Below are 13135 nucleotides of genomic sequence, written 5' to 3'. Positions count from 1 at the left end.
TAACCTGCTGTGCTCTGGTGTTGTGAAGGATGCTGTATTGCCAGCCCCCAGTGATGAAATATATTTCAAATGCCAGACCTGTTGGCTTTTGTACAGGAGCAGGGTATAAACCTGCCATTTGCCCAGTAAGCAAAATGTCTTAGATGAGCCCCGAGTCCCTTAATGTGTGAAGTGTATTTATCAACAGCTTGGAAGATAGTTTTTACCCCAGTCACCTAAGACTCTGGCTATTGCCCCTTTCCCTATAGCCTTCTGTAGGGGTTGCAAGTCTCACCTATTAAGTGGCTTTTGAAAGCTAATTTGATGAGGGGCTATCCTGTCACCATTTCCATTTCCTGTTTTCTTCATTGTTGTGAAGCTGTTATTGGGTGGTGGGGGTTTTTTTGTGTGTAAATGTCTAACAAAGTTTTATGTCTAACAGTTTTATATTTTAAATGTAAAGGGAGATAAACCAGCAAAGGCTGTATATTAAAATTTAAAAGAAGCAAACAAACTAAATACAGCTTCTGATATTGCTTTGGCCACCCTTTTCACTTATAGAAGTCAAGTGCTCATGCCTTAATGTAACTTTCTAGCTAGCAGCTTATGCATCTATAGCCCCCTAACTCTGAAGTATACCCCTTTTATCATGGATATTTTGTTGCACCAACTGCAGCAGACCACTCTCTCTTTAAGTGTGGAATTAATGGTTTTGATACGTCATCTGCTTGCTGTGTATCCCAGTTGACAGAACACCACCTCTTCACCAAGTGTTTTGCATTTGCACTGGAAAAACTGTCAAGTGTCAAATGCATTCAGCCTCCTCCTAACATCCTTTTCTTTGTTTGTTGCACTTCCTATGTTGAATTCAAATATAAAACCTATATCTAGTTGAATGTACTTTTTATTTAAAAGAAACTCTCTTCCACTTTCTTTCACACACACATTGGGAACATTCACAAGTGGTCAGTTTCAGTATGACAGACATAATATGGAATAACGCAGTGCTGAAAATTTCTTCCACAGCCTTCCCACCCAACAATAATTAATATGAACCAGAAATATAAATGGAAAATGCAACTGAAATTTTAAAAAGTGGAATGTGGGTTTTTGTTATAGTTACCTTATTTTCAAGGCAGACAAAGGATACTGGCGCACATCCTTTCATTCTACAAATCACCTCTCAGGTCTTCTATACTCTGCAGCCTTCTTGGGTGCCCATGTTTCCTCAAAATTCAATTATTTCCTAAACTGGGCTTTCTTGTAAGCATGGGGAGGCAGGGCTGCTGCCTACTATATGCCTGGCAGCTTGTTCTTCTTGTTTTTTAAACAGTTTTTTTTTACTTTAAAAGAAACAAGTGTAGTTTTTTTTTTAAAAAAATAGCTTGGTGGTGGTGGGGAAGCACTTCCTTAGTAAATATACACCAGGCACTCAGCAGCCAGCATCTCCAGATTCCTGGGCTTTACTTAAACACTGGGGGAAGACATCATTAGGAAATTTCTCCCATGAAGCTTTTTTTCAGATCAGGAAGCCCAACGACCTGTGCAGACTGCAGGGCACTAGAGAAATATTTAATGGAAATAAAAACACATGCACTACCCACCACCGCCTCAAGTCATAACAATAAGGAGCATGATTATGGAGGCTGATGAAAGCAGCACTTATCCACATGGCCAGAGGAGCCTTTAAAAGGTGTTTCACCCATGTATGTGCAGTGCTTACCGAAGTTCACATCATAATAATGTCAGACTCAGACACTGCCACACTGATGTGTGAATGCTGCAAACATAGCCAGTGGAGACTGGTCCATCAGGGCAGATGGAGCACTGCCCCCCCAACCTCCATCTGCCCTCATCTAGTTCCAACCCGCCTGCCTTCCTACTTACAATCAGTCATGGGGTTACTCTGCCTGTCATTGGCTCTAGCTCCACTGACTCTTGTTCTCCTTTTCTTCTGCCCCACCAGTCCCAATGGGCACCAGCCATCACTTATGTGGACTGGTGTACAGCTACATGGAGCACTTACAGAGATGTCCTTTTCAGGTTTTAGTCATGTTAAAATTGACCCACATTTCAGACAGAGTTGTTCTTCTTCACCTTATTTGTCTCTGATGGAAATAAACAACCCCTGTCAAAGAGAAAAAAAGATTCCTTATGTGAGAAGGCTTTGGGGACAAAACTGCTTAATGCTACATCCTAGATCCACTTTTTGTGGTCAAATTATTGCCTGCTGCAGTGATGTCAAATGATTGCACAGCAAAATACATTCACTTTTCTTAAAGGACTGTGTTCTGCCCCCACCTACCCCTGCTGCCATATGAAATGCTTGGCAAAGAAAGATAACTGGGCAGAGATTGTGTTTATTCTCTAACAATTTTAGTACTATAAATATTTTACTCTCTGCTTGCATCTGCTTGGTAGTCTAAAGAGTTAAATTCCCCTAAGAACTGTTAATGTGTCCAAAAGCTTTTCTCTCCCCTGCATCTTCCATTATTTAATGAACTTCAAAGGTCTAGCGGCCACCACCAACGAGGACTGTAGGAATAGTGAAATCCAGAATGGTTTACAGGGAATGCTGCCAACTATCCAAAGAATGTCAGAGTGTAGGCATTGGTAGTAAACGCAATGAACTGGCCATCTGCTTAGTTCAACAGGAAAATTGCCTAAAAGAAGAGCAGAGAAGCAGCACTTCAGTTAAGCAGAGTCATAAAACCAACTGGGAGAGTTGCATGACAAACAGCGATAAAAAGAGAATCAATCAATTGTCAGTTTATCTGGCAATGGAGGGCACATCCAGATATTGTTCCAAGGAACAGTTCCCCCATGCATGGAAAGTTTTTGATATCTCATCAACAGATGACCTAATTTTCAAAGACTAAACTGCATGGATAGAAAACTATTGTGTTGAGAACTACCTTAGTAGATAACAAATAATCTGTGGCACTTGACGTGTGCAGTGATCAAGTAATAAATGATATGCTTCTCTGAGCTTACTCTAAGGCTGCATACATGCCATAAATTTAAAGCACATTCAAAGCACACATCCCTTCCTAAGAATCATGCAAACTGTAGTTTGTTAAGGGTGCTGGGAGTTGTAGCTCTTTGAGGCAACCCTATCCAGATACATAAATGCTGATGTGTTTAGTCTTTTTTTTTAGTTTACTGCTGTTTTAATTGTCTTTTAAATGTTTTAAATTACTTGTTTTTAACTGTTCTTACTTATAATTTTAATGTTTCTTGTAAACTGCTTAGAGGTTTTCTTACAATCAACCAGTATATAAATTTTGTTAAATAAAAATACATATTATTCTGTTTTATTTTATGCATATATCTTCATCTGTGGGTCACCAGTGTGGCACCCAGGGGCACCAGTGTGCCCACCAATAACTGCTTTGGCATCCACAAAAGGATCCCAACAGTGCGCACATGAAAATGAGGCTGAGTATTCTGTGTCTATGTTCACTGCAGATGGGCATGCCTTTTTTCTCATTCAGTTTTTCTCATTCAGTTTTAATTGGATGGATGGCTCCATTCTTCCCATCCTTCTATTCTAGACAGGACAAGAAACGGGAAAGCATGGGTTGAGCATTAAATCTATTTGCTTCCCCTTCCTGTCAAAGACTTGTCCCCCTGGAGTCACTTATCCTTAGTTCCCCAAGGGGGGTCCTTGCTTCCGAGAACAGTCCCACTTTCCTGGGTCTCTGCTTCTCAGCTCCCTCTTCCAGGAGTAATTATCCTAGTAGTGCGGCCACCACCCTTCCTCCCGGTTCCTTTCTCTGAGGGAAGGGACCTCAGAGACCAATGTGAATTCCAAGGGATTAACCCTCATTAATAAAATGTAATAGGTAATGTCCAGCGACCAAGGGCTAGATTTAGAATCCTTAGTTCCAATCCAATACACACCATTTATACAAAGATAATTTATTTAAGAGTGAATGAGTTGGTATTTACAATAGAGAGCAGTGGTTTGTTTCCTTTAAGCTAAACACCCTCAGCACGGGTTACATCACGTACATTGGCATGACAAAAGGGGAGAGGTTCAATACAGACAAAGGAATACAACAAAAGTCGTATCTAAGCTAAGATCCTATACTTACTGCAGAGTTGCCCTGGTTCCCTGAAAGGCTTCCTGTGTCATACCTCAGCGAGTCCCGCTAGATGGAAAATAGGAAACTATCCTTGGAAGATTTTCCTTCCTTTTTTATGGGGTTTTGCCGTCAACAAGGAGGGGGGAAAGCAAATAGTCATATCCCGCCCCTGCAGGGGATCTACTTCTTTGAAGTCTTTGAAGACAAGGCAGCTAGACAGCATCACCCAGGGGTCCTGATCTACAACACCCCCTCTTCCTGACTTTTAATCCCAGGAAGCTGATAAGGGATAACAGCTAGGGATCAGTTGCATCCCCTTGTGAAGCTGCAAATTGTCTGTCTGACACAGTGCTGCAGATCTTCCCCAGTAGGAAGTCCTATGGAAGCACAGGCTCCCAGAATTCTCTCTGGATGACCCATTTCAGCTTGACCAAAGTTAGCTATTCTTGACACTTCCTTCCTTTTATTAATGCAATGGTGGTGGTGGACTAGCCACACCACAATTTCAAAATTCCTTTTGAAGAGACTCGGTTATGACAGCTCAGTGTTCAACTCCTCCTTTCTTCACCCTACCCATTATTTAACTCTCACCTATTGCAATTTCCATTGCCGAACTAGTTATTTTCTCTTATTGTTTTGTTTCTTGTTATATTCTTATTTGCTTGAAGTGCTATATTGTACTATGCTCTATAACTCATTCTTAATTTTAAAAAAATATTTTGAAAAGCTAAAAACTGATTCAAACAAACATAACTTCTACATGTCTGAATAGGCTTGCCTAAACTTATGGAAGGTTACTGTTTGGCACCCTGGGGATTGTTATCTGGTGTTCTGCAGTATTCGATCTTGCCCTCCATGCTATTTAACTTCCATATGAAGTAGCTAGGAGCTGTCATCAGGTGACTGGATGTATTTATCCATCCCTGTACTTTGCTACATGTTTCGCATTAAGCCCCCCAATGAACTATGTCTAAACAGATGAACAAACAAAAATGCAATACAGAACAGAATATTGGAAGGGGGCATGTCACCCCTTACCAGCATCACGATGTAAAGCAATCAAAGTATGAAGCTTTCCCGCCACCATAACTATATTTTGAACAGCAACTTGAAATTCATCTGCTGAATTTCAGCACTGCATTGATATGCTGAGGGGCCTGGGTGTCTGCCATTCAAAAGAAAGAAATAAAGTCTCCTGTGCATTTACAGTGCCTTCCAACCATATAAAAGGGTTCCTTGGATCATGCCCCAATATTCAAATATTTGCCTTTTTAACTATTATCTGATAAAATGACTGTTCACTGTCTGGGGGCCCTTTGGGTCAGAAAATAATATATAACAAACAAACAAGGAAAGTCAACTGTCCATCCCCCCCATCCCCACACACCAACAACAATCTTTCCAGGAATGGCTATCTGGGTGTTCACTGGTCTGGCCCTCAGTGGCCAAGGCACTCCAGATTCATTGGCAAAATAGCTAACTAACAACCTCCAGTGCTCCTCCCAAACTTGGATCTGGGGAAGGGGGCAGGAATTACCGCACAACTGATGAGACAATACCCCTTATTTTCTTTTCAAGTTGAGAAAAAGGGTAGCCATTGATCATGCTTGCCCTTCACTAGTGAGCAGTGCCACATTCACTTTTGTAAGTGTGGCAAGCAAAAATGTGGAAATCTATTGGGCAATATATTGTTATATGTGTACACATGTCTTTGGGTGTGTGGGTACATACAAACACACACACTGTTGTAGTTTTTACATCCAATAATTGGAAAAACCTTGATCAGAGATCAGAATAATTGTACTACTTTTCAATAAACCAAAATGCCCAGAAAATAAATGTAGGGTTGATCCTTAACTGTTGTTTGTTATCTGCTTAGCTGATATTTTTAAAAAACCGTGGACCAGGTTTTGTTGACTCCTTCATACTTCATGGTTTATGCTCATACTTTCTCCTGCTATCTCTCAATTGCCACATCTTTCCCCTCATTCCTGCAATGTTTATTTGCATTCTGCTAACAGCAAGCAAACTCTATCACTTCACAGAGTTGTTGTAAACAGTCACTACAGTATGCTAGTCTCAAGCTAGTCCTAAATACAGAACACGAGGCCAAGTGGAAGAAAGTGACCAGTGGAATACAGAAGACTGCAGTATTTTTTATCTTTAATACATTGATTAAGTCCCACCAAGACTGCACATGTCAGCATGTGATGCTCCAATTTGATCTCAGTGGGCCAGAACAGTTATGACTGCATGAGCTACTGCTTCATATTAACGAAGGGTAATCAACAGTCTTCCTTTTAAGCACTCACTTTATTTCGTTTGCAGTATGTCCTTGGGTGACCTTTTCCTGCCTCTTTAAGTTATTCTGATTTACGCAGCCACATCTTTGGTTGATGCAGAACAGGCAATGGATGACTGATGCTATGAATCTGCTTCATAACATTAACTGGAAATGTATCATTGACCAATCAGAAGTTAATGAAATTATTCATGAAATATCAACGCCCTCTTAGTTTAGTCTTCTTAGTTCAAAAATGTCTAAACTGGGGGGGGGGAGAGAACAAGGTTTGGGTGAAGCGATGATGCTGATGGACTGGCTGTGCCAACCAGTGTTTATTTTTAGCCTTTACATTTCATAATATATAATTTGAGAGTGAAGTCTCTAAGATGATGTACTCGTTCAGCATAAGTATGCACATATTTATGTACATACAGTTCACCTCATAAGAACATAAAAGGGGCCTGGCCAGATTAGACGAAAGGTCCATCTAGGCCAGCATCCTGTTCTCACAATGGCCAACCAGATGCCTATGGGAAACCAGCAAGCAAGACCTGAGTACAATAGCACTCTCCCCACTAGCATTCAGAGACATACTGCCTCCGACAGTGGAGACAGAACATAGCCACTGTGGCTAGTGGCTACTAATAGCCTTATTGTCTGTGAATTTATCTAATCCTTTTGTCAGGAGGGGCTGGTGTAGCCACTCCATGCTCACGCTGTCAGCTCAACTGTCAGCTGCAGAGGTGAGTCAAACCAGAAGGGGCTGGGCTGGGCAGGACAGGCCCACTCAGGCCCACTGGAGAAGAAGAGACACTCAGCTGGAGGATAAAGGTGTGGTGGGTGGCACGTTTAGAGGAGATTCCAAGCAGGGAGGAAGCAAGGACAGGAAGTACCAAACAAAGGAAAAGTAAAGAGCTATGCTATCGGCAAGCTTTGCCACAGTGATTCAGAAAACAGTGTGGGAGGAAGGAATTTTGGCTGTGGTGCGGCCACCGAGGCCAAATTTGTTATTTGGAATTGTTCTTCTTCGGTCATCGTTTCTTTTCTTGAGATGGCCTTCTTTCGTTTCAAGATGGTGATGGCGATGGTGAGGGAAAGTCCAGTGAGGTTTTGGCCTCCTCACTTGTGAATAGTGTGATCCGGACTTTTGGGGAGCTGCTAGATCTATGGAATGAAATGGGTATCAGCAGAGAACGGAAGCTGGAGCACATGCAGACAGCAAAGGCACACACTGAGACTCTGTTGAATGAAATGACTGAAGAAGAAAGGAATTTGAAAGAAAAATTGGAAAATGACATTGAAATGCAGAAGACCCAGTTGAATGCGATCAGATATGAACTCAAGCTGGACCCTTACCAGGTTGATGATGGTTTATCCATCATTCAGTTAGAGAAAGAGTTTCGTCTGGCTTTAGAAAATGCTCTTAAAGAAAAACAAGAAAGGCTGAAGGAGTTGAAGTGGCTCCAGCAAGAGGATCAGACTCTTCATACAGAGCTCTGTGCTATCCTGTACTGCATACCTACTGGCAGTGTTCCAAGTTGTTTCGAGCTAGAAGAACTAAAAGAACATGTTCAGCAGCTCTTGAAAATAAAGGAACAAAGATTGGAGGAGTGTCTTAAATTGAGGAGAGAAATCAGGTGGTGTAATAAAGAAATTGGGCATATACCGGATAGGACATTGGAAAAGGATATAGTAAGTGATGAAGAAGAATGTATTTGCCTTACAAAGAAGAACCTTGAGGATCTCCAACTGCTTGTTTATCAGTTGCAGGTCAAGAAAGACTTTTTGACTGCCAGCCAGGAGGATCTGGTGAAAGAGGTGCAACTTCTGTGGGACCGACTTCAATGGCCAGGAGAAAAGCAAGAGCAGCTCACAAAAATGACAAGCAAATGTTCTATCACTGAAGCAATAAAGATGTGGGAAGAGGAGTTATTTAACCTGGGAGAGCTGAAAAAAAAGAGTTTAAAAGAAATTACTTTGAAAGTCAGAGAAGAGCTTGAGAATTATTGGAAAAAATGATTTTATGCTGATGAACAAAGATCTGCGTTTCAAGCCTTTTATAATGGCAATTTCTCAGAACAACTGCTGAATCAACATGATGACGAACTTCTGAAAATGAAAGAAGTATATGAGAAAAACAAGGATATCTATGATAGCATTCACAAATGGGAAGAAATCTGGGGTCAATTTATTGAACTGGAGAAAAAATCAACAGATCCAAGTAGACTTCTAAACAGAGGGGGTAACTTACTCAAAGATGAAAGGGAAAGGTCAAACATTCAAAAGTAATTGTTAAAGTTGGGTGAAGACCTGAAGAAAAGTATTGAAAACTAGGAGAAGGAAAATGACTCATGCTTCCTTATTAATAACCAGAGGTTTCTGGACTCCATGGCCCATCAACTGGAACATCACAAAGTTAAGAAAGACCAACCCAAAATTTCATTGAGGAGGAATGAAACTGCAATTCCCAAAAGAGCTGTTAAAAGAACTGCAGCCATGAAAGCTCCAACTCCTGGCAAGATGTGCAAGTTTGCAGCGGAGGCACACCATGAAGGAGGCCAGAGACATGAAGAACCAGCTGGGGCTCTTTCAAAGGTGGAACAAGGCCCCTGGAGGCCACTCCGGGAGTAAAACGGATAGAGGGCTGAAATTGCTCCAGCCAACTCCTGAAGAAGCCCTCAAGTGGGGAGAGTCCCTGGAAAAGTTGCTTCAACATAAATATGGTCTGGCTTCTTTCCGTGCCTTCCTGCGCACTGAATTCAGTGAGGAGAACCTGGAGTTTTGGCTGGCATGTGAGGACTACAAGAAGATAAAGCCCCAGTCCAAGATGGTTTCCAAAGCTAAGATCTTTGCAGTATACGTCACTACTACATTTTAAGGACAGATTATATCCATGCCTGTAAAGAACCTTGTTTTTTTTAAAACAATGTTAATATTTTGTTGTTTAAATTTTTGTGCACTGGATTCTTTTCTGATGTGTATTTTGTATTTGTGTTTATTTTTTGTGAGCCGCCTTGAGGGCCTTTTGGCCAAAAGGCGGCATAGAAATAGAATAAATAAATAATAATAAATAATAGCTTATCCCCAGTGGCAAGTCAAGGAGGAAAAGGGTTAATGGAAAGAAAAGAGGCTATTCACATACCTGATGATAGAGGGATTAATGGGAAAGCAAGACTGCTTAAATAAACAGATCTCAGAAGAGTTTGAGGATGAAAAGAGCTCTAAGCTCATCAGGTTTTCTCCAAAGTTTAAAGAACCCCTTGGGCTCTGAAGACCCTTGGGATCCATAGTGGGAAAGCAGAAGGTCTCACACCTCTTTTAAACCCATCCAAGTATCTTGTGGAGCATGGGTATTCAAGAGCAGTGGTTGGAATGTTGGCTTTGTGCTTAAAGAAATATGTGCTCAAATTTCTCTACAGCCAGTAAATCCATTGAGAAGCCTTGGACCTATCACCATGTCTCAGCTGAATGTACCTCAACAGGATAGTTGTGAAATTTAAACAGTATAACTTATGTATGCCTCTCTGAACTGAGATTCAAATGCTTGCATGCTTTTCACACAGTTTTCCAACATCAACAGTTAAAACGTTGCTCTAGTGATGCTAGTTTGATACAGAAGGATGAAAATATAATGAGCATAAGAATAGTTTGGCATGGAGAGGTGAAAATATCAGAAGAATGCAGCTATTGTGAGAATTTACCTAAGAACAACTTGAGCACATAAGGTGGATAGGCAGGCAAAATATTGTAAATCAAATAAATTGTAATGTTTAGATACTCATGACTTGTTGGAAAATTTATTGTAAGCATAGCAGATTTTGGAAAAGCTGCCAGAACTTTCAGATGCAAAATCAAACGTGATGAATCCAGTGTGGAATATCTGGAATTCTAGGGTTTCATAGATTGAAAAAATGGGCAACAAACCTAACACAAAACTTGCCGATTAGCAAGGTTGGATCCAATGTGACTTGACCTTCAGATCCATCTTGTTAAATTTCAAAAGATCTGACTTTGCTTAAAATGTCTATAGAAATATAAGCTACAGTGCAAATGCAGAGGATACTGGTCGGGCAGAGCAATCCAACTCATGGGAAGCCAGTGGAAGGGGTGCCATCAAAGGAGGAACTGGCAGGAACCTCGGTGGCATCCATTTCCCATTCGGGAAGCGCTGGGCCAGTGGAACATCAGCTCTGCCAGGAGCTGCATATATGAACAAAAAAGAAAAAAGCCATCTCACGAATACCCCTACTGGCGAGTAGGCACTCCCCATTGACTTCCATTAGAATTATTTTCTTAGACTCACGTTTTTTGCAGCGTAACTTTGGCCCAGATTGGAACCCACAGGAGTGCTCTGAACAGAAGCTGGATGTTGCATGAGCTCCCCCTCCCCGGGGCCTTTTGCTGGTGGACCCCTGGCAAGGTTCCAGCTCTGTCATGGCTCAGCTGGGGATCTGCCGTATCCAACTCCCCTCAGCCTGGCATAAATACAAATTGGATTGCACCCTAAGTAACAAACAACATGATACAGATTTAATAATAGAGGAAAGGTAACCTTAAACAAAAATGGCATCATCTTTATGCACTTTCAAAAACGGGAATGTTTACATTTACTCCTTCTGATAAACCTTTCCCACTGAGGATAATGGTTGTTTTCACAGCTTGTGCTCCTTGAGACCGTTTAAGTTCTGTATGAAACAACTCCAGTTGAAAGACGTTCACTATGAAAGCATTGATCTTGAAGAAACAGAAAGGAGATGTGGTAACAAAAGAGATTGGGGCCTTTTTCCTTCAAGACTTTTAACCTTCATGTCGCCTTATGCTACATTATTGATTCTCTCTCCTCTCCTTCTTCTGTCTGAAGAAACACCTAAAGAAAAGTAGATTCTTTCCATGGCTTCAAACCCAACAGGGAAAAACCATGTTCTCTCTGTCATTGACCATGGTAGTGGCAGTGACAACTGCAGTGTCATGAGAACCTCATTAATTAGTCTGAGATGGTTGCAACAAAGCACAACCTGTTAATGAATCCTCTGGTAAATGTTCATGGCGCCCCTCATTTGTGAGTCCATTTCTGACAGCACAAGAACAAAAAAGATTCACATGACATGTTCATGAACATCCTGGTACAAGTACAATGCCTCTGATCCTAAATGTTTTAAATACAGCAAGATAAATCATAGGTGACTTATTTAACTTATCTGGTAACTGAAGTATGCAGATTTCATAGATAAGACTATATAGTGCATATTAAACATTTGCTAACTACAGCTACCAGCAATTATAGACCTTGTTTCAACCTAAATGCACACTGGCATAACAAATTGAAAAACAAACCAGTGGACTGTTTTCCCAACTGGCCACCAGGGACTTGAATACATAAATTATCCCTCCCCCCTAAAATGTCATTACAGCATGAAAGGGCAGGGTGGTGCATTTTAATTAATTTCTAAAGGACACATTGTCTTGGCTTCCCCGCTCTCCTGCATCATTAATTTTGAAGCCTATACTATCTGAGATGTTTAATTAGCATTTCCTTGCATACGCATCATTGCTACTGTGGCATCACAGAGACAGCCATCTCTGAGGATTCAAATTGTCCCAAAGGCACCTGTAACTCTGAGCAAGGAGTCCCTGTATCACAAACTCACAAATGGAATACATTAATGTAATGGTGATGGCCCTTTCCTGTATTGTCTTGTCAAGGCACTTTGGCGTAATTTATGTTTCCTATATTTGATCATCCCTAAATTGATATATCCAATGATTTTCCTGTGCCTAGTTGTCTAAATTTTTCATCATATTCTTTCAAATCTCTTGCATTAATTTTCCATTTCAACAATTTAATTCAGTCTTGGGCCATAAAAATGTAATTGCTAATGACAGAAATTGCAGCTCCTTTATTCCCTAAAGGTCCATTCATTTTCACAAACCACATTGACCACACAGCTTACTGGCCTTCACTGTCCATTATCGAAAGCTAACACTGCTTGGAGAAACTTCATCTAAGGATAATGTTGATGAATAATGACGATGGCTCCTAGAAGACTTTGTTGCAAAGGGCAACAAGATAGATTTATTATTGAAATCCATTTGAAAAGTTGAAAATATTTGAATTTCAAAAGAGCCTTAGAAGAGCATGTTTTCCACACAAATCGAGTATTGTGTAGGTAAGGGAGCACAATGGGACAGATCAATTATTGTGCTGGACCCTTTAAAGGAAAGTCAGGACCCAGACATTTGGGGAGAGGATTCCCAATCAATTCGTTGCCTCACCTCTGACATGACAGTTGGAATGGGAGTTGGGATGACAAATCTGACAATTTTGGTTTCGCATTTTCTCATTTTTTCAGTTCTCCACACTTCCACATCAGCTTGCAATTAAAAAAAAATGTTTTCATGAAAATGCATCAGCATTTTAGTGAACATTTCTCCTAATATGCACAGTTTTGGTACACAGTTTTGCCTAATCTACACAGTTTTGCCAAACAGTTTCCCCTAATATAATGCATTTTGTATGTTATTTTCACTAATAACATTTCTATGTATGTTTTACTCTGGTATATGCATTTTTGTACACATTATTTAGCTGAAGAACTGCATTGCAAAATCTGGGGAAGTGCACATATTTAAGGAGGGCTCTGTTTTGTTTTGTGTATTGTTCCAGAAAGTGGGAATTAGACAGATTCATCTTTAAATGAAAAGTGATTCAAATTTCTCTCCCATTCCTAAATGGAAGGTGCTTAACATTTCCCTTATCATTGTTGTTTTTCTGTGCAAATTACCC

At 40.6% G+C, this 13135-nt stretch overlaps 1 pseudogene; it reads left to right on the top strand.

Annotated features, from left to right (window-relative positions):
• The window catches only part of LOC133377284 (protein regulator of cytokinesis 1-like), a 149152-nt pseudogene extending 140170 nt beyond the window's left edge, over positions 1-8982 (top strand).
• Positions 8983-13135: the final 4153 nt, after the last annotated feature.

This window comes from Rhineura floridana, chromosome 1, assembly GCF_030035675.1.
Source record: "Rhineura floridana isolate rRhiFlo1 chromosome 1, rRhiFlo1.hap2, whole genome shotgun sequence".
NCBI classification, from domain to species: Eukaryota; Metazoa; Chordata; class Lepidosauria; order Squamata; family Rhineuridae; genus Rhineura; species Rhineura floridana.
This window is presented reverse-complemented; position numbering and strand designations above follow the sequence as displayed.